Genomic DNA, 22,479 nt, shown 5'->3' on the forward strand with positions numbered 1-22,479 from the left:
CCACCACCCCACGCCTTCCGTAGTACGAGCTTTAATCATTTACTATGAAACCGGTGACTAAGGGAGATACAGCGTGTTGAACCACTGAAGCACGCCCCCCGACACACACACACCAGCCAGAAAAGGGATACCCCGTCGGCTCTGGACCCGGCAAATGTACCTGGGCTCCCCCTGGAGGCCACAGTGTCCCTCGAAGGTATTCCGTTGTAATCCCGGAGAACTGATACACCCTAGTGCTCTGAAACTTGGCCTGTGCTCCAAGCGGCAACCCCTGCCCCTCTGCCTGGCGAGGCCTGAACACACCCGTCTGGCCAGGTCCTGTTCACTGGCCAAGAATGCAGCATTGAACATTGGGCACTGGGGCGGGGGTGCACTCCGCGCTGACACCGCACCCCTCCCCTCAACTTGCTGACTAGAGGTAATCGCTTCCTTTCATCGATTCACAGCGTTAGAAAAATGCAGCACTGAGAGGCAGCGCGGAGGTCAACTGGACCATCACCCTTAGGTTGTAGGGAAGAAAACTGAGACCTAGAAAGGTGAAGCGGTTGTCCCAAAGGCTTCCAGCTGCTCCCAGTACTCAAGGACTTGGATCACACTTGGGGAAATGCTCACTGTTGTATTCCCATTCCTCACGTTCCAGGAGGCCTGAACTCTCAAGCTCCAAATCTGATTTCCACTCTCCCAGGAAGGCTTCGGAAATCACTGTAAGTTCCTTGCAGATTCTCAATGAGCCTCTCCCCAGGCCCCATCCTTTGGCCCTGCGTGTCTGCGAGTAGGTATGCACATTGCTAGCTGCTTTAGATGCAATGAATCTGGAAGATATTTCGTATGGACTGAATAAGAGGTTGAGGAAGGCAGAACAGTGCCTTAAGGTCAGTTCCTGGTTCAAGACCGGCCTCTGCTACTTGCTCTCAGAGAGAAAGAGAGCAGGGCCTGCCCCATTCTTCGCTTGCAGGACCATTTGTTCAGGCAGCATTTGCAGGGACTCGTATCCTGAAAGGAAGGTCTATCCAGGAGCTTGAGAAGGAGAGCACTCAGCCAGGAGAGCTGAGTTTGGTCCTAGCTCTGACCCTGGTTAGCAGTGTTACCTTGAGCATGTCAATTCCCTTCTCTGGGCCTCCGTTTTCTCATCTATAAATGTGAACTAAGAGTAGGAGAAGCTCTGGGAATGTCATAGCACTCCCAGTGGGGAACTGATGTCCGATGAATCATGCAGTGGTGACTTCATTGGTGACAGTGACCTCATTCTTTTGGCCCACAGAGTTGCCAAAACTGACTGCCAGGAATACTTAGAGCTCTGGGGCTGATCCCACTTGGTGTGTATGTGGGATGGCGAGGGGGGCTATCCAGTATGCCCCCCTGTCAGCCCATGAATGCCTTAGCTGGAAGCACCAATCAGACCTTAACAGAAACCTCACTTTCCCATGAGCAAAGAAAATAATGTCCAAGTGGTAAAAAACAAAACAAAAAAAGTTACAGAAAAAGCTCTCAAATTTCGGGGACTGGAGATAGAAAGCACTTTGTTTGTGAGTGTCCCATAGGCTGTCTGCTTGCTTCTCTCCTTTTATTTGTGCAAATGTTGAAACAGACACAGGTCTGTGTGAGAACAGGAAATTTCTTTTTCTTTTCTGGTTTTTTTTTTTTTTTTTGAGACAGGGTCTTGCTCTGTCACTCAGGCTGGAGTGCAAAGGCATGATCTTGGCTCACTGCAACCTCTGCCTCCCTGGTTCAAGTGATTCTCCAGCCTCGGCCTTCAAGTAGCTGGGATTACAGGCATGTGCCATCATGCCCAGCTAATTTTTGTATTTTTTTGTAGAGCGGGGTTTCGCCATGTTGCCCAGGCTAGTCTCGAACTCCTGAGTTCAAAGTGATTCGCCTGCCTCAGCATCCCAAAGTTCTGGGCTTACAGGTCACTGCACCTGGCTGAGAACAGTGAAATTCCTGATTAGCCTTCTCTTACTCTTTTTCCTGTACTCCCTCCTTCTTCCCCTGCTTAATTCATTCCATATTTCAATTAACAAGCATTTATTGAGGTCTGTTAGATGCCAGATTTTATTCCTGGGCTGGGGACAAAGAGCTGGAAAGCCACAGTCACTTCTAGCTAAAGCATTCAAGGAACTTATTAGCAAACAGGCAAGCACTCTATAGTGTGAGCAATGCTGTGCTAGAGAATAGACAATAGGTTTCTGGAGGTGCAGAGGAGGCAATTAGTACATAGCTCCAGGTGTGCTGAGGAAGGATTTGCAGAAGTGATGCCACTGACCTGGGGCTTAAGAGTCTAATGGGAGTAAGGTAAGAATGCCTGGGAAAGGCCAAGAGCCCTGCATCAAAGCAAGAAGGAACAGCACACAACTTCCTGGGAATGGTGAAGCATGTAAGGTGGACAGAGAGCATGATTAGTGGTGCTGGGGAACTGGTTTGTATTTAATTGGGAACCATATAATGCAGACAGTCCATAAGCTTCTGAAAGCCATATGAAGAAGAATGCAGTGTCTGGCATGGGTTGGGCAATCTCCACTGTACAAAGGTCAAAGGCCAGGGCCAATGGGGCCACTGAGGAAGAAATCTGACCCACACGCTTACTACAAAGGCATGGCCCCAGCTCAAGGCTGTGTTCATGGCAAGAAGGGCACTTTTTTCTTATCACAAATGTGACTTCTGTTTGTCAAACCCTGTGCCCATAGGGGTGCATCCACTCAGAGGGGAACCTTGGTCTATGTAGCAAAAGACGAAGGCACTGTCTAGACAAGCAGTGGTTCTGGGAGCGAGGATGTAATGGAGGGAATAAACACAAATTTCTAGAGCATCTGCTGTATACTGTATCCAGTTATGGTCCCGGGTATTTGGTGCTCATTGATATGGGACATCTTATTTCATCCCCCAAACAACCTTGTAAACTTTGTAGAGAGTATCTATTGGTTTGTCTATCCAGAACAGCACCATTTGCTTCTGCTAAATGTTTTTATAATGTAATCTCTGTAATCATGTGGTTTAAATGGAAGCTGCCATCTTCTTATACATCCTGCCCCTGGTACCTGTTGAGCCCTAGGTGGACACCTGATTCAAGATGGGACAATTAGAACTCTTTCCTGAATTTTTTTTTTTTTTTTTTTTTTTTGAGACAGTCTCACTCTGTCGCCCAGGCTGGAATGCAGTGGTGCAGTCTTGGCTCACTATAGCCTCAACCTCCCAGGCTCAAGCAATCCGCTCACCTCAGCCTCCCAAGAAGCTGGGATTATAGGCATGAGCCACCAAGCCTTGCCTGAGAATTTTGAATTTGGGATTCACAGCAGGAGTTTCTCTTCTTTTACTAACTGAACTGGGCAATGTGAGCCTGGAAGCTGTAGGTCATTTATGTTTCAGCCATTCACAAAGTAGCCAATTCAAGGAAATGTAGCTAAAGTGCAGAGAGAAGCAAAGATAGAGAGAGAACACTACCACCACCACCACCACTACTCCCCCATCACAAAGGGCAGAGAGGAAACAGGCCATCTGTGAGTTACTGATTTGCATTATCCCCGAGATGCTGTTGCACAGCTGTTCTCCCATTGGTCATTTGAGTTAATAAATCTTCCCCTTTTTTTTGCCCAGTTAGTAGGGGTTAGTTTTCTGTAACTGGTAACCAAAGGAATCCTATTACAATATTATATCTATAATTCAGATAGATGATGAGATTAAGAAGCTTGCCCCAAATCACACAGCTGGTAACTGGCAGAGCTAGGTTTCAAAATCATCTCTCTTCAAATCTAATGCATTTGCCATATTCCACATTGACAAGGTATCAAAAGTTTTTGAGTAAAAAAAGGACAAGCTTGGACCTGTCATTTGAGAAGGTCACTCTGGGACTCATAGAAAATGGATTTGGAAAGGGTAAGGGTGAAGGCAGAAAGAGCCAGGAGGAGACAGATCACAACAGTCTGACCCAAGCATGGTGGTAAACATGAAGAGGAGGCAGTGGGTTTCAGGGAGATTTGGATGATGGAATCAACGGGGCTTGGTAGCAGTGTGGGGATGTGGGGATGACAGAGGAGGCGAGGGAGAACAAGGTTTTTACGATAACTCTGAGGCATCTACATTATGATTTCATCTACTTTCTTTTTTTTTTTTTATGTCCTCTGTTGTTATCTTCCCACTTCTTCTTTGGACTTCTTCCTTGCTTTTTAAGCCTTTCCATCTCCAATTGTTTCCTAACCACGCAACTGACTGTCTAAATCAAGCTGAGATTAGAACTCTAGAGGACAGTATGTTCTAAAACACATTCATTTGCATCATTTTGTGTGTTCCTTCATGTCTGCTTAGGAAATGGAAAAATGGACTCCAAGGGATCATTTGGTGGTGTGGCTAGGATGCTTTAGGTTGCAAGTCATAGAAAATTCAACTCGAACCAGCTTCAGCAATGAGGGAAGTGTATGGACTTCTGTTATGGAAAAATCCAGAAGTAGTCCAAGCTTCAGGCATGAATTGATCAGAACTCTTTTTTATTTTTTTCTGCACATCTCAGTTTTTCTTCTTCTCTATGGGTCAACTTTCTACTCAGCATACTTTCTTTCCTGGAAGCAAAATAGTTGCACCAAATCCAGGCATCATCATCCATATGCCATGTTTCCCAGAAGGAAAGAGAGCTTCTCTTGACCCACTCATTGAACAAAGTCTTGGACTTCTTCTGATTAGCTCAACTTAGTTCGTCCCTGAACCAGTCATGGTGGGTAGTAAACTGTCAGGTGACTGTTGCCTTAGGCCTGGGCTACTGTCCATCACTGTGGCAAGGAGTTAGGACCATCCTAACTGGGCATATCAGCCCTGCCCCCACAGGGGCTGGGGTTTCACACCTACCCGGGTTCTATGGTTTCTGCACAGTGGGTGACAAGTTTGGGGGAATGCATGCTGAGGAGGCAACCAGCAATATACATCTACATTGTTGCCTAAGAGTCAATGTTCCTAGGCCTTCCCCTGGCTACACTGGAAATAAAGAATTTTAGGAGAGGCCAGGCGCAGTGGCTTATGCCTGGAATCCCAGCACTTTGGGAGGCCGAGGTAGGAGGATCAGTTGAGGTCAGGAGTTTGAGACCAGCCTGGCCAACGTGGTGAAACCCCGTCTCCACTAAAAATACAAAAATTAGCCAGAAGTGGTGGCGGGCACCTGTAATCCCAGCTACTCAGGAGGCTGAGGCAGGAGAATCACTTGAAACGGGAGGCAGAGGTTGCAATGAGCTGAGATGGTGCCACTGCACTCCAGGCTGGGCGCCAGAGCAAGACACTGTCTCAAAAAAAAAACGAAGTTTAGGAGACAGGCAAATGTTAAGAGGAGAGGAGAGTGAGAAGGCTCCAAATCAAATCTGTGATTTGTTCCAAATTTCAGGTGGATTGTCAGTACAGGAGTCCATACTGACTCAATCCCTAATTTGGGCCTGTATTCTTCTCCCTGCCTGAACCATCTTCTTAGAAGTCACTGGTAAGGAGATAAAATGATGGTCATTCTTTAACACTGGTGCTGCCCTGCTGTTCTGCTATGCTTCTTCCCACCACAATGCCCAGAATCCTCACACTGCAGCCTCTTCATTCCCCAGGGTGCCTGTTGGCCTTCCCTACAGCATCCTGCCACATACCCTAACTATCCCTATCCCTATTTCTCTCCCTGCCACTAAAACCTCCCACTGGCACCCTCTTCTCTTTGTGCTCCAGTGTAGGTACACTGCACAATATTCTGAGCTAAGGTATAATGACTTAAACACCACAGCAATTTCTTAAAGGTCACTAGTTCCTAATGATCAGGCTGATAAATAAATCCAGTAGTATTGGTTTGCCTGGTTTTCATTCCCAGTTAGAATGTACATAGATCTCTTTTTCTAGTTCATTACGTACCAGAAACTCAGAAGAATGGCCAAGCCTCTGAGAACTTCGGCTCCAACACTCTTAATGTTTTGCCATTTTCATTTCTAACTGTTTTCTGCTGCAACCTAAGGTTGGGAGACTAGTCATTATGACTGATGGCATCACCACCCATTAGTGAACTATAGGAAAGGACATTTCCTTAGAGGTTGCTGGTATGGAATACTCATATGATTTAGGAGTAGTCTCCTCTCATAGGCTCCAAAGGAGGCTAGATCACAGATCCCTCCTCCAAAAATGAAATGAATGATTTTATTTTAAGTTTCAGAACCAAGAGTGCCAGAAAACCATCCCAAGACTCACATAGAGTTGTTCCTCCATAGTGGATGTTTTGGCCACTGGACATCAGAACCACATTTTGAGTTTAAAGAATCTTCTACGTGGTGAGCCTTGGTGGGAAGAAAAGAATAGCCCTTCCTTATAGAAGCTGAAATGACAGACTCTTGCTTTCCTTGTCAGACTTAAAAGCTAGTGTAGCCAGAGTTAAATACAGGGCACACTGTCTCTGGAGGCTGCAGCTTTAGTGGTGGGTACACAATTCAGTTCCTGACCCAGGAAGTGGCACATCAGGGCAGGCAGTGGTGTTGGTTGTGGTATAATTGAGTTCCTGGTTCAGAAGTGACAACTGTACACATGAGTTGTCTAGGGTTTGGTGAAAGCAATGGTATTGAAAGTGGTTTTCTCATCAAATTAGTTCCTGAGTCATGTGTCGGACACTGTTTCTATCTTGAGCAGCTTCTCTAGCCTTTCTACAATCCTGTGACCTGCCTGTGATCCTTTTAAGATTTCTTTTCTTTTTAATCGGCCACAAACAGCTTCTGTTGCTTGCAACCCAGGCTCCTGAGAAGGGATTGGAGAAGCAGATCACTTTATTAATGTGCTTCATGTAGAGAGAGTAGAGATTTCCACCTCTACCTTATCCAAATAGCTGCTACTAGATGTACCTTTCTAATTTGAGCAACTTTAAAATCGAACAGAATATATGAAACCTCTTTTCAGATGTTGAACAGCATGTAGCACAGGACCGTGATTCCTGAAAGTAGGGAACAAATGGGACAAACCCTACTATCACTCTAACTTTCTGCTGAAAATGCCGTCTAAATTGTAGCACAATGAGGGGGAACCCAAGCAGAGCATAGTGGTCTTGCTGAGTTGAGGAGATAGTTGAGCAGACTTTTCAAGGCAGAGTATCAGAGAGGAGAGAATATAACAGCAAAACAGGCCCCTGGGATCCCTTTGAATCTGTTGCTGAATACTAAGCTGCACATGCATAAGGTGAAACTTCACAATGCGAGGCAAAGAACTACCGCGGAGCTGTAAGCTGATTGGTTCCCAGGCTCACTGGGCAATGTTTGAGTTTCAACTCACCAATATGAAGAAACCTTGCTGACTGTCCAGGGAATTCAGTAGAAATCCCAAAAGGGTAAGGCGTTAGTAGAAGGGCTAACTAAGCCGAAAAGTAGAGGTAACTCTAGACTTCCTCCAACAAGGTTTAGAAAGCAGCCTCAAAAAGAGGAAGTTCATCCGCTACTACCGTAACTGCCAGCCAAAACAAATTTTACCATTTTTAAAACAACAAAATACAGACATTTAACAACATTAAATTCAGAATGTTAAAAATACTAGATATGCAAATAAGTAGGGAAATAGAACCCAAAATCAGGAGAAAAATCATTTAATAGAAACAAATCCAAAAATGACAGAGATAATGACGTTAGCAGACAAGGACTTAAAAAATTAAACGCAAGGATTTAAAGGAAAACATGAACATAGTGAAGAAAAAACTGGAAGATATAGAAAATAACCAAATGGAACTTCTAGAGCTAAAAAATACAACACCTGTAATGAATAATTCAGTGGCTGAGCTTAACAGTAGATTAGACATTGTGGAATGAAATATCTGTGACACTGAAGACATAGCAATAGAAACTATCCAAACTAAAGCAGAGAGAAAGGAAACAAAAGAAACACAGAAACACAGAGCCTCAATCACCTTAAGATGATATTAAAAACTGGAGTCCTCGAAAAGGACTTAGGGTGATGATTTGAAGGCCAAAAAGTCCCAAATTTAATGAAAATTATAAACGTATAGCTCCAAAAAGCTCAACAAATCCAAAGTAGGATAAAAACAAAGCAAACCATATCAAGTGAGGCACTTTGTAATTAAATCACTGAAAACTAGTAATAAGTAGAAAAAAATTAAAAGCAGAAAGAGAAAAAAAGGCACATTTTATACAGGGAACAAAGACAGATATAATTGCAGACTTCTCTTCAGAAATAATGCAAACTAGAACTTAATGAAATCGCGTCTTTAAAGTGATAAAAGAAAAAGAAAGCACTGTCAATCTAGAATTCTATATCCACCAGAAATATTCTTTAAAATTGAAGGTAAAATAAATATTTGTCAGACAACAAGACTTAAAGTATTTTTTTCAATCAGAAGATCTTCAATACAAGAAATATGAAATTAAAGTTCCTGAGGCAGAAAGAACATGGTACCAGATGAAACCACTGACCTACACAAAGAAATGAAGAGCACCAGAAATGGTAAATATATGGGTAAATATGAGACATTTCTTTCTCTGTTACAAAATTCCTTTAAAACATAATTGACTTTGGCCGGGTATGGTGGCTCACACCTGTAATCCCAGCACTTTTGGTGGCTGAGGCAGGTATATTGCTTGAGCTTGAGAGTTTAAGAACAGCCTAGGCAACATGGCAAAACCCCATCTCTACAAAAAATACAAAAATATAGCTGGGTGTGGTGGCACACTCCTATAGTCCCAGCTACTCAGGTGGCTGAGGTGGAAGGATCACTTGAGCCCAGGAGGTCAAGGCTGCATGAGCTGGGATCATGCCACTGCACTCCAGTCTGGGTGATAGAGCCAGACCATGTCTCAAAAAAAAAAAAAAAAAACAAAACAAAAAAACCCAAACCATTATATCTATCTATCTATCTATCTATCTATCTATCTATCTATCTATCTATCTATCTATACATACATGCACACACTATATATGATATAACATTATATATAATGTTAGATATATAATATGTTAGATATATAATATAACGTTAGATATATAATATAATGTTAGATGTATAACATTAGATATATATATAATTAAAAATAAAAAACACAATTGACCATCTAAAGCAAAACTAATAGCAGTATATTACATGGTTTATAACATGTAGAAATAAAACCTATAACAATAATAACAAAGGGGATAGAAAAACAGAAATAGAACTATATTCTTATAAAATCCTTACATTGCACATTAAGTGGTATAGTATTATCTGAAGGTTGTCTTAGTCTCTTCCTGCTGTCATGGCAATCTACCATAGACTGGGTCATTCACAAATAATAAAAATTCATTTCTCATAGTTCTAGAGGCTAGGAAGTCTAAGATCAAGGAATCAGCAGATTTGGCATCTGGTGAGGGCTCACTCTCTGCTTCCAAGATGGCATTTTGTTGCTGTATGCTCCAGAGGGAAAGGAACAAACACTATGACCTCACATAGTAGAAGGGAAAAGGGGGTTAAAACAAACAACAAAAAACTCTCTAAAGCCCTTTTCATAAGGGCACCAATCCCATCCATGAGGGCTCTCTCCTTCCAAATTACCTCCCAAAGTTTCCACCTCTTAATACCATCACCTTGGGGTTTAAGTTCCAACATAAATTTTGGAAGGACACATACATTCAAACTATAACAAAGGTAGACTAAGAAAACTTAAAGATGGATGTTGTAAAACCTAGAGCATCACTATAAATAAATAAATAAATAAATAAATAAATAAATAAATAAATAAATAAAGCAAAGAGGTATCTCTAATAAGCCAACAGTAAAGACAAAGTGGAATACCAAAAAAAAAAAAAAAAAATCAAAAAGAAAGTCAGGAGGGTGCCAACATCATTCAATGGTCTTAGGAAAAGAGTTGTCTCTTCAATAAATGGTGATGAGACAAACTAGATATCCACATGCAAAAGAATGAATCTGGATCCTTCCCTCTCAACATATACAAACATTTACTCAAAATGAATTGACAACCGAAAGACATGAGCTAAGACCATAAACTTTTAGGAGAAAACCTAGGGATAGATCAACAGTTTCTTATATATGATGTCAAAAGTATAACAACAAAAGTAAAACCAAAACTGGACTTCATAAAAATTACAAAACTTTTCTGCGTCAAAGGACATTATCAAGAAAGTGAAAAGACAGCATACAGAATGAGAGAAAATACTTACAAATCAAATGGCTCATAAGACTCTAGCATCCAGAATGTATAAAGTTCTCTTATCATTCAACAATAAAATGACAAATAATTTATTTTTTTAAAGGGGCAAAAGACTTGAACAGACATTTCTCCAAACAAGATATGAAACAAGCACATGAAAAGGTATTCGACATCATTAGTAGTCATTAGGTAAGTGTAAATAAAAACCTCAATGAGGTACCCCTTTACACCCACTAGGATGGCTATAATTAGGGGTGGGGGAAGGAAAATAAGTGTTGGTGAAGATGTGAAGAAATTGGAACCCTTTGTGAAGAAATTGGAACCCTTTACATTGCTGGTGGGAATGTAAAATGGTTCAACCTCTGGAAAACAGTTCAAAGGTCTTTGAAAAAGTTAATTACAGAATTACAATATGACCCAGCAATTCTAGAGCTAGGTATATATCCAAAAGTATTGAAAACAGGTCCTCAAATAAATACATGTGCATACCATGTTCACAGTGGCACTATTCCCAATAGCCAAAAGGTGAAGACAGCTCAAATATTTATCAATTGGTGAATGGATAAATTGTGGTATATTGATACAGTGGAATATTATTAAGCCATAAAAAGTAATGAAGTACTGATAGCTGCTACAATATGGATGAACCTCAAAAACGTTATGCTAAGTGAAAGTAGCCAGACACAAAATGCTATATGTTGTATGTTTCCATTTACATGAAATATCCAGAACAGGTAAATTCATAGACAGAATGTAGGTTGGTGGTTGCTATGGGCTGGGGATGGTAGGATTTGAAGGGAAAATGAGGAGCAACTGCTTAATGAATATGAGGTTTCTTCTTGGAGTGATAAAAGTGTTTTGAAACTAGATAGAGGCAATGGTTGTACAACCTTGTGAATGTAATAAATGCTACTGAAATATTCACTTTAAATTCACCTCAATTTCAAAAAATGTATCCACAAACCAAGAGAAAAAGAAGTCAGGTAATATGGTTTGGCTGTGTCCTCACCCAAATCTCATCTTGAATTATAGCTCCCATAATTCCCACGTGCCATGGGAGGGGCCTGGTGGGAAGTAATTGAGTCATGGGCTTGGGTCTTTCCTGTGCTGTTCTTGTGCTAGTGAATAAGTCTCATGAGATCTGATGGTTTTACAAGGGGGAGTTCCCCTGGACAACTTTGTCTTGCCTGCTGCCATGTAAGACGTGTCTTGCTTCCCCTTTGCTTTCCGCCATGATTGTAAGGCCTCCCCAGCCATGCTGAACTGTGAGTCAATGAAACCTCTTTCCTTTATACATTACCCAGTCCTGGGTATGTCTTTATTAGCAGTGTGAGAACAAACTAATACATCAGGAAAAAAGGAAGAAAGAATAGCTGGTTAAAATGGAAAATAAATAGCAAGATAAAAGACTTAAATCCAACCATACTGATAATTATATCATATATAATAACACTTGGGGAGCGTGCAGGGCAGGTGGCCAGGGAAAGCAGGTAATAATGAGAACCTTTGTGTTTGAGGACCTAAATGACAAACTGTTTGACCTCTGAAATAAGTATTGGAGAAGGGAGGAGGATGATGGTTCTTGGTTCTTGAGAGGTAGATGCCTGACCTACCCGGAGATAGTGGCAGAACTGGGGGCATGACCACCTCACCCACCACCATCATCCCTTTACTGTGCACAGGCCTGAACCTCTTCTCAGCTTCTGTTCAGCCCAGTGCTTCTCTCCTCGAGCCATCCTGGTGTCTCACATGCTGTAGGGACGAGGGAATCCTGGGGCTGGAAGAAGAGAGAGCTCTGGATGTAGGTGGTAGGAGGCTGAGCTACATTCTGGAGATGTGCAGCTGTGGCCTGAACTGAGTGATCCTGAGACCTTCAGTTAGAGGTGGGAATTTCCAGCAGATGCTATACAGTCAGGGATATCCTTCAACCCCTTTTGCAACAATGTAACAGGACAGGTTATAGATATACTGAAATAATTTCTTTCTGGTTGGAAAACATTTCCTGCCCTGAGCTCCCTGCGGGCCCTGATCAGGCCACTGCATCACCCTCCCTCTACTGGGGAGACTACTTCCTCACCACCTAAACCATTCATCCCTGGGTTCAATAAATTATTATTATCATTATTATCATCATCATCATCATCATTATTAAAGACAGGGTCTCACTCTGTTGCCCAGGCTGGAGTGCAGTGGCACATTCACAGCTCACTCTAGCCTCAAATGCTTGAGCTCTGGTGATCTCCCTGCCTCAGCCTCCTGAGTAGCTGAGACCATAGGTGCACACCACCATGCCTAGCTCATTTTTTAAATTTTTTGTAGAGATGGGGTCTTGCTACGTTTCCCAGGCTGGTCTCAAACTCCTGGCCTCAAGCAATCCTTCTGCCTTGGCCTTCCAAAGCACTGGGATTACAGGCGTGAGCCACCACACCCAGCCAAATCATTATTATTAATCTACCGCTATGTACTAGACTCTGTGGACAGTGTTGAGATGAGTGCAGAGTGGGTCAGAAATAGTCCCCTTCCCAAGAAGATCACTGAGGAAGCCCCTAGGCATGGTGAGGGACAGCACTGAATGGGTACAGTCTCTTCCTTGCAAACCAGTACCTTCCCTGCATTATAGGTTGAGCTGTGTCTAACAGCAAATGTGAGGCCAGCCAGGACTTGTCATGGTGAGAATTAAGTCAGTATCAAAGCAGTGTTGGGCATCTGAATGTGTAACTGAAGGCTGAGGACTAGTTGACACTGCTTCTGGTGTTCCTGCCCTCCCTCTTGGGGCTGTCCCTACCCACGACTTACAGGTTGGAGGCTTGGGCAGCCAGCTGCCTCTGAAGGGCTATTTCCCAGGGCTCCTTGCTGACTTCATACCTACCCTCGGCCCCTCTGGAGGCTGCCTGGGGCTCTGACCTCCAGCCTGGGCCAACTTCTCCATAGACAGCTCTAGGAGTATGGTTCTAGGAAGGGCAGAATGAGGGGCTTTGGGAGCCCATGGGCAGGGAAGTGGTGCTTTGTGAATGACAGCGTCTGATATTTCTCTCACTTTACAAAGCGTGTTTGCTTCTTCCACCATTTGGCCTTCTCAGCTCCACCGTGAGGGCAACAGAACTCCTCATCAACATCCTGGTTTTACAGAAGTAGTTTTGTGTCTCTAGGTGAATTCAGGCAGATTGTCAGCCTTTCCAGATTGCCCAACCTACGAGTGGCATCAGGACTGGGGTCTGAACCTCTGATGCCCAGTCCTGGATGCATCTTGTGACACCAAGCGGCTGCCCATGGAGCCTCCAAGGCAGAGGGAGACCTCCTGTTCCAGGGTCAGCCTGGTTTCCACCCTCACGAAGCGGGAGAAGGGAGTCCTGCCCTGGAGGAGGCACCATCCTGTGATGTCCCATGTCTACCCAGCAGGTGGGGCATGCCCACTATCAGCCATGTAAACTGCTTATATGCCATGCAGCCAGACTCTCAGATCACTGCCACCATCCTGTTCCCACCTTCAAAGAGGGCTATTTCGGGGGGTGAATACTTTGACAAGTGGATTAAGTGAGTACATGAGACCTTCCAAGATCTTCTTAAGTAACAACAGATGGTTGCTTCACTGCTTTCTAACAAGGGTGAATTTATTTAACTCGTAGTGCAGTGTTTCTCAAATATTTTGTCCTGCAAATTGCAGTAACAAATACATTTTTCATTGTGAACTGGAATACATACACATACATATATTATGTTCGTGTGTGTGCACATATATCTATACATGTATCAAAGGTTTGATATAACAATACTTAACCTTACCACCTGTAATGAATTCTGGATTTTTGATTCCATTTGGTTTCATTTCTTTTTATTCAGTGATGATCCACTAAATGATTTCACAGTCCACCAAAGGGTCACGGTTCACACTTGGAGACACCCCAATGCAGGTCTCTGCTGGCTGAGTGCACTGGCTTGTGGCTGGAAGTGAGTGCTCAGGACCACAGAGGGATAAAGAACCTCTATTACTCAACAACAACAACAAAAAACCAACCTGATTTTAAAAATGGGCAAAGAACTTGAGTAGACAGTTTCCAAAGAAGATAAGCAAATGGCCAATAAGCACATGAAAAGATGCTTAATATCACTTATCATTAGGGAAATGCAAATCAAAACCACAATGGTACCACAATGGGTAATTTCATATCCATGAGGATGGCTATTTAAAAACAAAAAAAACCAACGACAACAAACCCAGGACCAGGCATGGTGGCTCACACCTACAATCTCAGCACTTTGGGAAGCTGAAGGGGAGGATCACTTGAGGCCAAGAGTTCAAGACCAGCCTGGGCAACAAAGTGAGACTCCTTCCTCTACAAAAAAATTTAAAAATTAGTCAGACTGGCCGGGCACGGTGGCTCATGCCTGTAATCCCAGCATTTTGGGAGGCCGAGGCAGGCGGATTATAAGGTCAGGAGATCAAGACCATCCTGGCTAACATGATGAAACCCCATCTCTACTAAAAATACGAAAGAATTAGCTGGGTGTGGTGGCGGGCACCTGTAGTCCCAGCTACTCGGGAGGCTGAGGCAGGAGAATGGCGTGAACCTGGGAGGCGGAGCTTGCAGTGAGCTGAGATCGCGCCATTGCACTCCAGCCTGGGCGACAGAGCAAGACTCTGTCCCCCCCAAAAAAAAAAAAAATTAGTCAGACAAGGTGGTGTGCACCTGTAGTCCCAGTTACTCTGGAGGCTGAAGTGGGAAGATTGCTTGAGCCAGGAGTTTGAGGCTGCAGTGAGATATGATCATGCCACTACACTCCAACCTGGGCAACAGAGCCAAGACACAAAAGAAAGAAAAAAACAAAAACAAAACCAGAAAACAGCAAGTACTGGCAAAGATGTGGAAACATTGGAACCCACTGCATTGCTGTGAACTATAAAATAGTGCGGCTGCTGAGGAAAATGGTGTGGACGTTCCTCAACACGCTGAGCTTAGAACATACTATATGATCCAGCAATTCCACTTCTAGGCATATACCCCAAAGAAGTGAAAGCAGGTCTTTGAACAGATATTTGTATACCCATGTTCATAGCAGCATTATTCACAACAGCCAAGAAAGGAGAGCACCCCAAGTCTCTATGAATGGATGAATAGACAAAATGTGGTATATACACACAATGAAATATTCAGCCATAAAAAGGAAGGAAATTCTGACCTGTGCTACAACACGGGGAATCCTGAAGAGATCATACTAAGTGAAATAAGCCAGCCAAAGAAGGACAAATATTATGATTCTATTTATAGGAGGTAGCTGGAGTACTCAAATTCACAGAGACAGGAAGTAGAATGGTGAGTGCCAACAGTTACTTGGGGAAGAGTATGTGGGATTAGTGGATTAATGGATACAGAGTTTAAATTTGAGAAGACGAAAAAGTTCTGGAGATGGATGGTGGTGACAGTTGCAAAACCATGTGAATATTCTTAATGCTACATAAATGTACACTTAAAAAGGCAGGGTGTGGTTGTTCACACCTGTAATCCCAGCACTTTGGGAGGCTGAGGCAGGTGGATCACTGGAAGTCAGGAGTTCGAGAGCAGTCTGGTCAACATGGTGAAAACCCGTCTCTACTAAAAATACATAATTAGCCAGGCGTGGTGATGCACGCCTGTAGTCCCAGCTACTCGGGAGGCTGAGGCACAGGAATTACTTGAACCCAGGAGGCGGAGGTTGTACTGAGCCGAGATCACAGCACCACACTCCAGCCTGGGCAACAAGAGTGAAACTCCGTCTCAAAATAATAATAATAATAATAAATAATATACACTTAAAAATGGTTAAATGGCAAAATTTGTTATGTGCATTTTACCACAATAAAACAAAAAAGTTTTCACTTTTAAAATAGGATTTCCAACTTCTCTAAAAAATCAGATCTTATGACATCCTAGTCCACATTTTCTAAGGCAACAGACCGGGGAAGTATTTGCCCCTTTAGACAGGGATGGAAATGAAGGGCTTTTCTTTTTGGAGAAAGTGCCACTGGAAACTTCTAGATATGCAGCTTTGAAGCAAATGACTCTTGGGGAGAACCTGACTGCTTTGAAGTAACCTGCCTGCAGGTGTTTTAGAAGGAGAAATTCAGTTGTGAATTCTTCATGTAAATTATTTTGGGAGAAAGGTTTCTTCCCCTGCCTGTAGGCATTAGCTTTCTCCAGTCCTGACCAAAGCCTGCTTTGCCAGCGTGAGTGGAGTTCTTGGAATAGAACTCGATGTGGCCCCTTACTCATCAGCAACTGAAGCAGAGATGAAGCTTTTCAGGCCCATCTGATTTTCTCTCCAGGTGTCTCCTGTTACTTCCAGACCAAATGAACTCTCTCGCCTTTGCCTTCTCTCCCAAGCTTGCTCGCAAGGGAGCAGGATGCCCTGTCCCTGCTTTCTCACACCCTCACCCCAAGCTGAGCTGCTCTGTTCTGTGTGGCCAGAGGCCGAGTCCTCAGACCTGACATCAAACAGCTCGTGGGCCACATCTCTTCTTTACACTCGTGATGCCTTGTCTTGTGTCCTGGCCCTCGCTGTGTACAGGCTCCCTCTAGCTTTTGGCATATAGTCCAAGACTCCTGCCCCCACCACCCCCAGGCTGATCTTCCTGAGCCCAAGTTTGGCAAAGGTACAGCCCTGCTAAGAAGCCTTTGATGGGCTCTTTTGCATAATGCCCCGACTCTCAGACGGACATTTCCACCCTTTCCCGGTCGCACCCCAGCGTCTTTCTAGACATTGTCCTCTGCAAGTCTCTTGGCTACTGCCAAACCCACCTGCTCTCCACACCCAGACCTCAGACCCCTTTCTACCAGCAGGCCTTTGCCCACAGTGTTCTCCCCATCCAGTGTCTTACTTTCTTTCTGCTTATGATGATGGTCCATCTCTCAGTGCCCCTCCTTACTACTCCCTCCCTGACTGGCCCCTTGCCCACAGGGCTGCTACCTCGGCCGAAGTCTGCATTCACTCCGGCTGTGTCCTTTCCTGCCCCTTATCCCATCCCATTTTGAGTGCCAGATACTTTTCTCCTATTTTAAACCAGGGCCCTCTCTGAAACCACAAGGCATTGCTTAAAGTTGGGTCTCCATAAAGATGTGATTGATTTTTGTCTACTTGGATAAATTATGCTTAATAAATACTACCAACTTTCTACATTTTCCAGGTGACTTGCCTCCAAGTTAAGGTACTATGTTGATGTGCCCTGAAACCTCATTTTCTTGTCTGTGTTTTCCTAAATTGCCTTATGTTCTTTCATTTATCTTCATTTCCCTCCCTCCCTATTGGTGTTCTGTTGTTATCCATGGAAGGTCTCAAACCATCCCCTACCTGGTTTAAACATCTTCAGGTCAACAATACATTATAAAGTGCATTCAAATAGGAAGAGAGGAAGTCAAGTTGCCTCTGTTTGCAGACAACATGATTTTATATTTACAAAACCCCATCATCTCAGCCCAAAAACTTCTCGAACTGATAAGCAACTTCGGCAAAGTCTCAGGATACAAAATCAATGTGCAAAAACACAAGTATTCCTTTACACCAACAATAGGCAAGCAGAGAGCCAAATCATTAATGAACTCCCATTCACAATCGCTACAAAGAGAATAAAATACCTAGGAACACAGCTAACAAGGGATGTGAAGGACCTCTTCAAGGAAAACTACAAACCACTGCTCAAGGAATAAGAGAGGACACAAACAAATGGAAAAACATTCCATTCTCATGGATAGGAAGAATCAATATCATGAAAATGGCCATACTGCCCAAAGTAATTTATAGATTCAGTGCTATTCCCATTAAACTACCGTTGACATTCTTCACAGAATTTTAAAATTATTTTACATTTTATATGCAATCAAAGAAGACCCCATATAGCCAAGACAATCCTAAGCAAAAAGAACCAAGCTGGAGGCATCATGCTACCTGACTTCAAACTATACTACAAGGCTACAGTAACCAAAATGGCATGGTACTGGCACCAAAACAGACATATAGGCCAATGGAGCAGAGATCTCAGAAATAACATCGCACATCTACAACCATCTGATCTTCGAAAAACCTGACAAAAACAAGCAATGGGGAAAGGATCTCCTATTCAGTAAGTGATGCTGGGAAAACTGACTAGCCATATGCAGAAAACTGAAACTGGACCCCTTCCTTACACCTTATGTAAAAATTAACTTGAGACCGGGCGCGGTGGCTCACGCTTGTAATCCCAGCACTTTGGGAGGCCGAGGTGGGCAGATCACGAGGTTAGGAGATCGAGACCACGGTGAAACCCCGTCTCTACTAAAAAATACAAAAAAATTAGCCGGGCGTGGTGGCGGGCGCCTGTAGTCCCAGCTACTTGGAGAGGCTGAGGCAGGAGAATGGCGTGAACCTGGGAGGCGGAGCTTGCAGTGAGCCGAGATTGCGCCACTGCACTCCAGCCTGGGCGACAGGGTGAGACTCCATCTCAAAAAAAAAAAAAAAATTAACTTGAGATGGATTAAAGACTTAAATGTAAAACCCCAAACCATAAAAACCCTAGAAGAAAACCTAGGCAATACAATTTAGGACATAGGAATGGGCAAAGACTTCATGACAAAAATACTGAAAGCAATTGCAACAAAAGCCAAAATTCGCAAATGGGATCTAATTAAACTAAAGAACTTCTGCACAGCAAAAGAAACTATCATCAGAGTGAACAGGCAACCTACAGAATGGGAGAAAACTTTTTCAATCTACTCATCTGACAAAGGTCTAATATCCAGAATTTACGAGGAACTTAAACATATTTACAATTAAAAAAACCATCAAAAAATGGGCAAAGGATATGAACAGACATTTCTCAAAAGAAGACATTTACGTGGCCAATGAACATATGAAAAAAAGCTCAATATCACTGATCTTCAAAGAAATGCAAATCAAAACCACAATGAGATACCATCTCACGCCAGTCAGAAGGGCAATTATTAAAAAGTCAGGAAACAATAGATGCTGGTGAGGCCGTAGAGAAAGAGGAACACTTTTACACTGTTGGTGGGAATGTCAATTAGTTCAATCATTGTAAGAAGACAGTGTGGCAATTCCTCAAGGATCTAGAACCAGAAATAGCATTTGACCCAGCAATCCAATTACTGGGTATATACCCAAAAGATTATAAATCATTCTGCTATAAAGACACATGCACATGTATGTTTATTGCAGCACTAATTATAAAGCAAAGACTTGGAACCAACCCAAATGCCCATCAGTGATAGACTGGATAAAGAAAATGTAGTACATATACCCCATGGAATACTATGCAGCCATAAAAAGGAATGAGATCATGTCCTTTGCAGGGACATGGATGAAGCTGGAAGCCATCATCCTCAGCAAAGTAATGCAGGAATAGAAAACCAAACACTGCATGTTCTCACTCATAAGTGGGAGTTGAACATTGAGAACACATGGACACAGGGAGGGGAACATCACACACCAGGGCTTTTTGGGGGGTGGGGGTGAGAGGAGGAAACTTAGAGGATGGGTCAATAAATGCAGCAAACCACCATGACACACGTATACCTGTGTAACAAACCTGCATGTTCTGCCATTATCCTTTTTTTTTTTTTTTTGAGACAGAGTCTCGGTCTGTCGCCTAGGCTGGAGTGCAATGGCACGATCTTGGTTCACTGCACTCTCGACCTCTCAAGCAGTCCTCCCACTTCAGCCTCCCAAGTAGCTAGGACCACAGGCGCACACCATCATTCCTGGCTAATTAAAAAAAAAAATGTAGAGATGTGGTCCCACTCTGATGCCCAGGCTGGTCTTGAACTCCTGGGCTCAAGCAATCCTCTACCTCTGCCTCCCAAAGTGTTGGGATTACAGGCATAAGCCACCTCACCCAGCCAAAAAATACTTTTTGAAAGACAGGGCCAGGCGCGGTGGCTCACACCTGTAATCCCAGCACTTTGGGAGGCTGAGGCAGGTGGATCACAAGGTCAGGAGATCGAGACCATCCTGGCTAACATATTGAAACTCCGCCTCTACTAAAAATACAAAAAATTAGCCGGGCGTGGTGGCACACACCTGTAGTCCCAGCTACTTGGGAGACTGAGGCAGGAGAATTGCTTGAACCCAGGAGGCAGAGGTTGCAGTGAGCCAAGATCGCACCACTGCACTCCAGTCTGGGCGACAGAGTGAGACTCTGTCTCAAAAAAAAAAAAAAAAAAAGAAAAAGAAAAGAAAGAGACAGAAAAGGGGATGCCCCACTTCCCACATACTCAATATTTAAAATCCCCCAAAGGAGTCATTACTCCTCTACATTTTCTCACCCACTTCCTGGGGCCTGTAAGTTGCCCTGTGCTCCAAGCTCTGGAAAGCCCCTTCTCCTCCTTCCGCAGTCTACAATCTCTAAGTGTCTGGAGGCCCACGTTTGGTCCTGCTTCCCTTTTGGCTAGGGGTAGGAAGCACACACCCAGACACATCTGACCTCAGATTTGCTTACAAATCTCAGCTGGAATGAAGAACAGTTGCTTTAGGGTCTGGGCAGGGCTCCAGGTTGACAGACACATTTTGCCCACCAAGCACTCCCTGTGGCTGCCTCCTCCCTCTCATGGTGCTGTGGATTTGGTACTTCCCCAAGATGCTCACAAGCTCGTGTAGGCAAGGGCCCGAGAAGAGATTTCCCAGCTCACACTTCCTCTAAAGATCCTTCCCAGGCTAGGCATGGTAGCCCACGGCCATAATCCCAGCACTTTGGGAGGCCAAGGTGGGAGGATTGCTTTAGCCCAAGAATTTGATAACGGCCTCAGCAAAATGGTGAAATCCATTTCTAAAAATGAAATAAAGACCTTTCCCACACCCACAAATATACAATCACCAGTTTGGAAATGTCTGCTTCCCAAAGGTCATATGAAGAGGCTTCTGGGATGCTGGTAATGTTCTCTTGATCTGGATGGTGGTTACAGGATATTTGCCTCACAACATTCATTAAGCCAGACATTGCCATTTTATGTACTTGTCTGACTGCATTTTGTATTTTGCACTTTTTAAAAAGGCAAAAAAAAAAAAAAAAAAAATCCTCCCTTCCATCCCCAAGCCCTTAATCCAATCAATCCATGTTAAAGGAACACCTATCTGCACCCAGCCCCTGCTAGGGAAGGAGATTCTCATTTTCAAAGAAGTTTCCTAGAGGAAGCAAAAGTAACTGGAAAAACAAACACCGAACCCAGCTCTGAATTGTATCTGGAAAACAGACCATGCTGTCATTTGGAGGAGGAGTCCAGAGATCAAGGAGTGGTGGGGCTTAAACTGGGCCTGAATATATGGGCAGGATTTATTAAGTGGAGGGAAGCATTATAGCCAAGACAGCAGCGTGAGCCAAAGCTGTTAAGTGGGTCTGAGGCTGTTTTAGGGGGGAGGCCCCAGTAGTGAAGGGTTCACTAGAGCCAAGTCTGGCTTGGAGGGCCCTTTCTGCTGTCCCCAGCACAGGCAGAGTGGGTGCCACTTACAGCATCCGCCTGCTTCAGCAGGGTAGAAGTGTCTGAGCCCTCGTGTAAGGACAGGCACGTACGTTTCACATTTCTTGGTTTGTTTTGTTGTTTTGCTCAAGTCACAGGCCCATGTGGGCTCATAATGTCCATCCCAGACAGACCGGAAGTTACATCTGCTAGACACATTACATGGGCACACGCATTCCTGCAGAGGCACTTGCTCAATCCCTGCCTTTTAACCCTGCCCCACCCTGCAGCTGCCTTCATGTGCCAGCACTAATGAGCTATTTAGAAGTGGGGGTGCGGGGAGGGGGCACGAGAACTCAGGACTGCAGATTCAGGCACAAGGATGTGTGACAGGCTGTGAGATGACTTCCACCTCATCCCCAGTTCAGAGCCCTGGGATTCAGGAACTTCCACCACCATCACAAAGGATATGGCTGGCCACCTGAGACTGTGGGCAAAGGTACCATGAAGTGTTGTGGGGAGGAGGGTCACTAACTCCAGGCAGGGCTGCTAAGTTTATTACAAAGAGGCAAGACTAGAATATATTTCCACTTTAGTGAGTGGAAACCTAATCATTCATTGGTATCCTGTACACACAGAACAACTATGATGAAGAGTGAGGCCTAAATCAGAGGAGACGAGGACAATAATAATAGTAGTCGTGGTCATGATGATAATAATAACAACTACCAGACATGAAGATTAACCATGCCTAGCATTGTGTTAAACGTCTCACTTCTTTCATTTAATCCTTACAATAATCCAGTGATGTGGCTGCTATTATTTTTATTATACAGATGAAGAAACTGAGGGCTTGAGGGGTATACTGCTTTGCCAAAGTCATACAAATGGTAAATGCAGAACGAGGATCTGAATTCCGGCGGTCTGAC

General features: G+C 43.8%; 1 protein-coding gene across 3 annotated transcripts in view; it reads left to right on the plus strand.

Moving 5' to 3' along the window:
• Positions 1 to 612: 612 nt before the first annotated feature.
• Positions 613 to 22,479, plus strand: part of ATP6V1E2 (ATPase H+ transporting V1 subunit E2) — a 30,026-nt gene continuing 8,159 nt past the window's right edge. The window contains exons 1-3 of one of the 3 annotated variants that reach the window (XM_032178590.2): positions 613 to 704; positions 8,330 to 8,448; positions 10,237 to 10,322. The gene's annotated coding sequence lies outside the window, so the exon portion shown is untranslated. Of the gene's footprint in view, positions 705 to 5,359; positions 5,453 to 8,329; positions 8,449 to 10,236; positions 10,323 to 22,479 lie in introns of those variants that run through there. The other 2 variants (XM_032178591.2, XR_009210027.1) reach the window with 2 other exon arrangements.

This window comes from Hylobates moloch, unplaced genomic scaffold, assembly GCF_009828535.3.
Source record: "Hylobates moloch isolate HMO894 unplaced genomic scaffold, HMol_V3 SCAFFOLD_15, whole genome shotgun sequence".
Taxonomy (NCBI): domain Eukaryota; kingdom Metazoa; phylum Chordata; class Mammalia; order Primates; family Hylobatidae; genus Hylobates; species Hylobates moloch.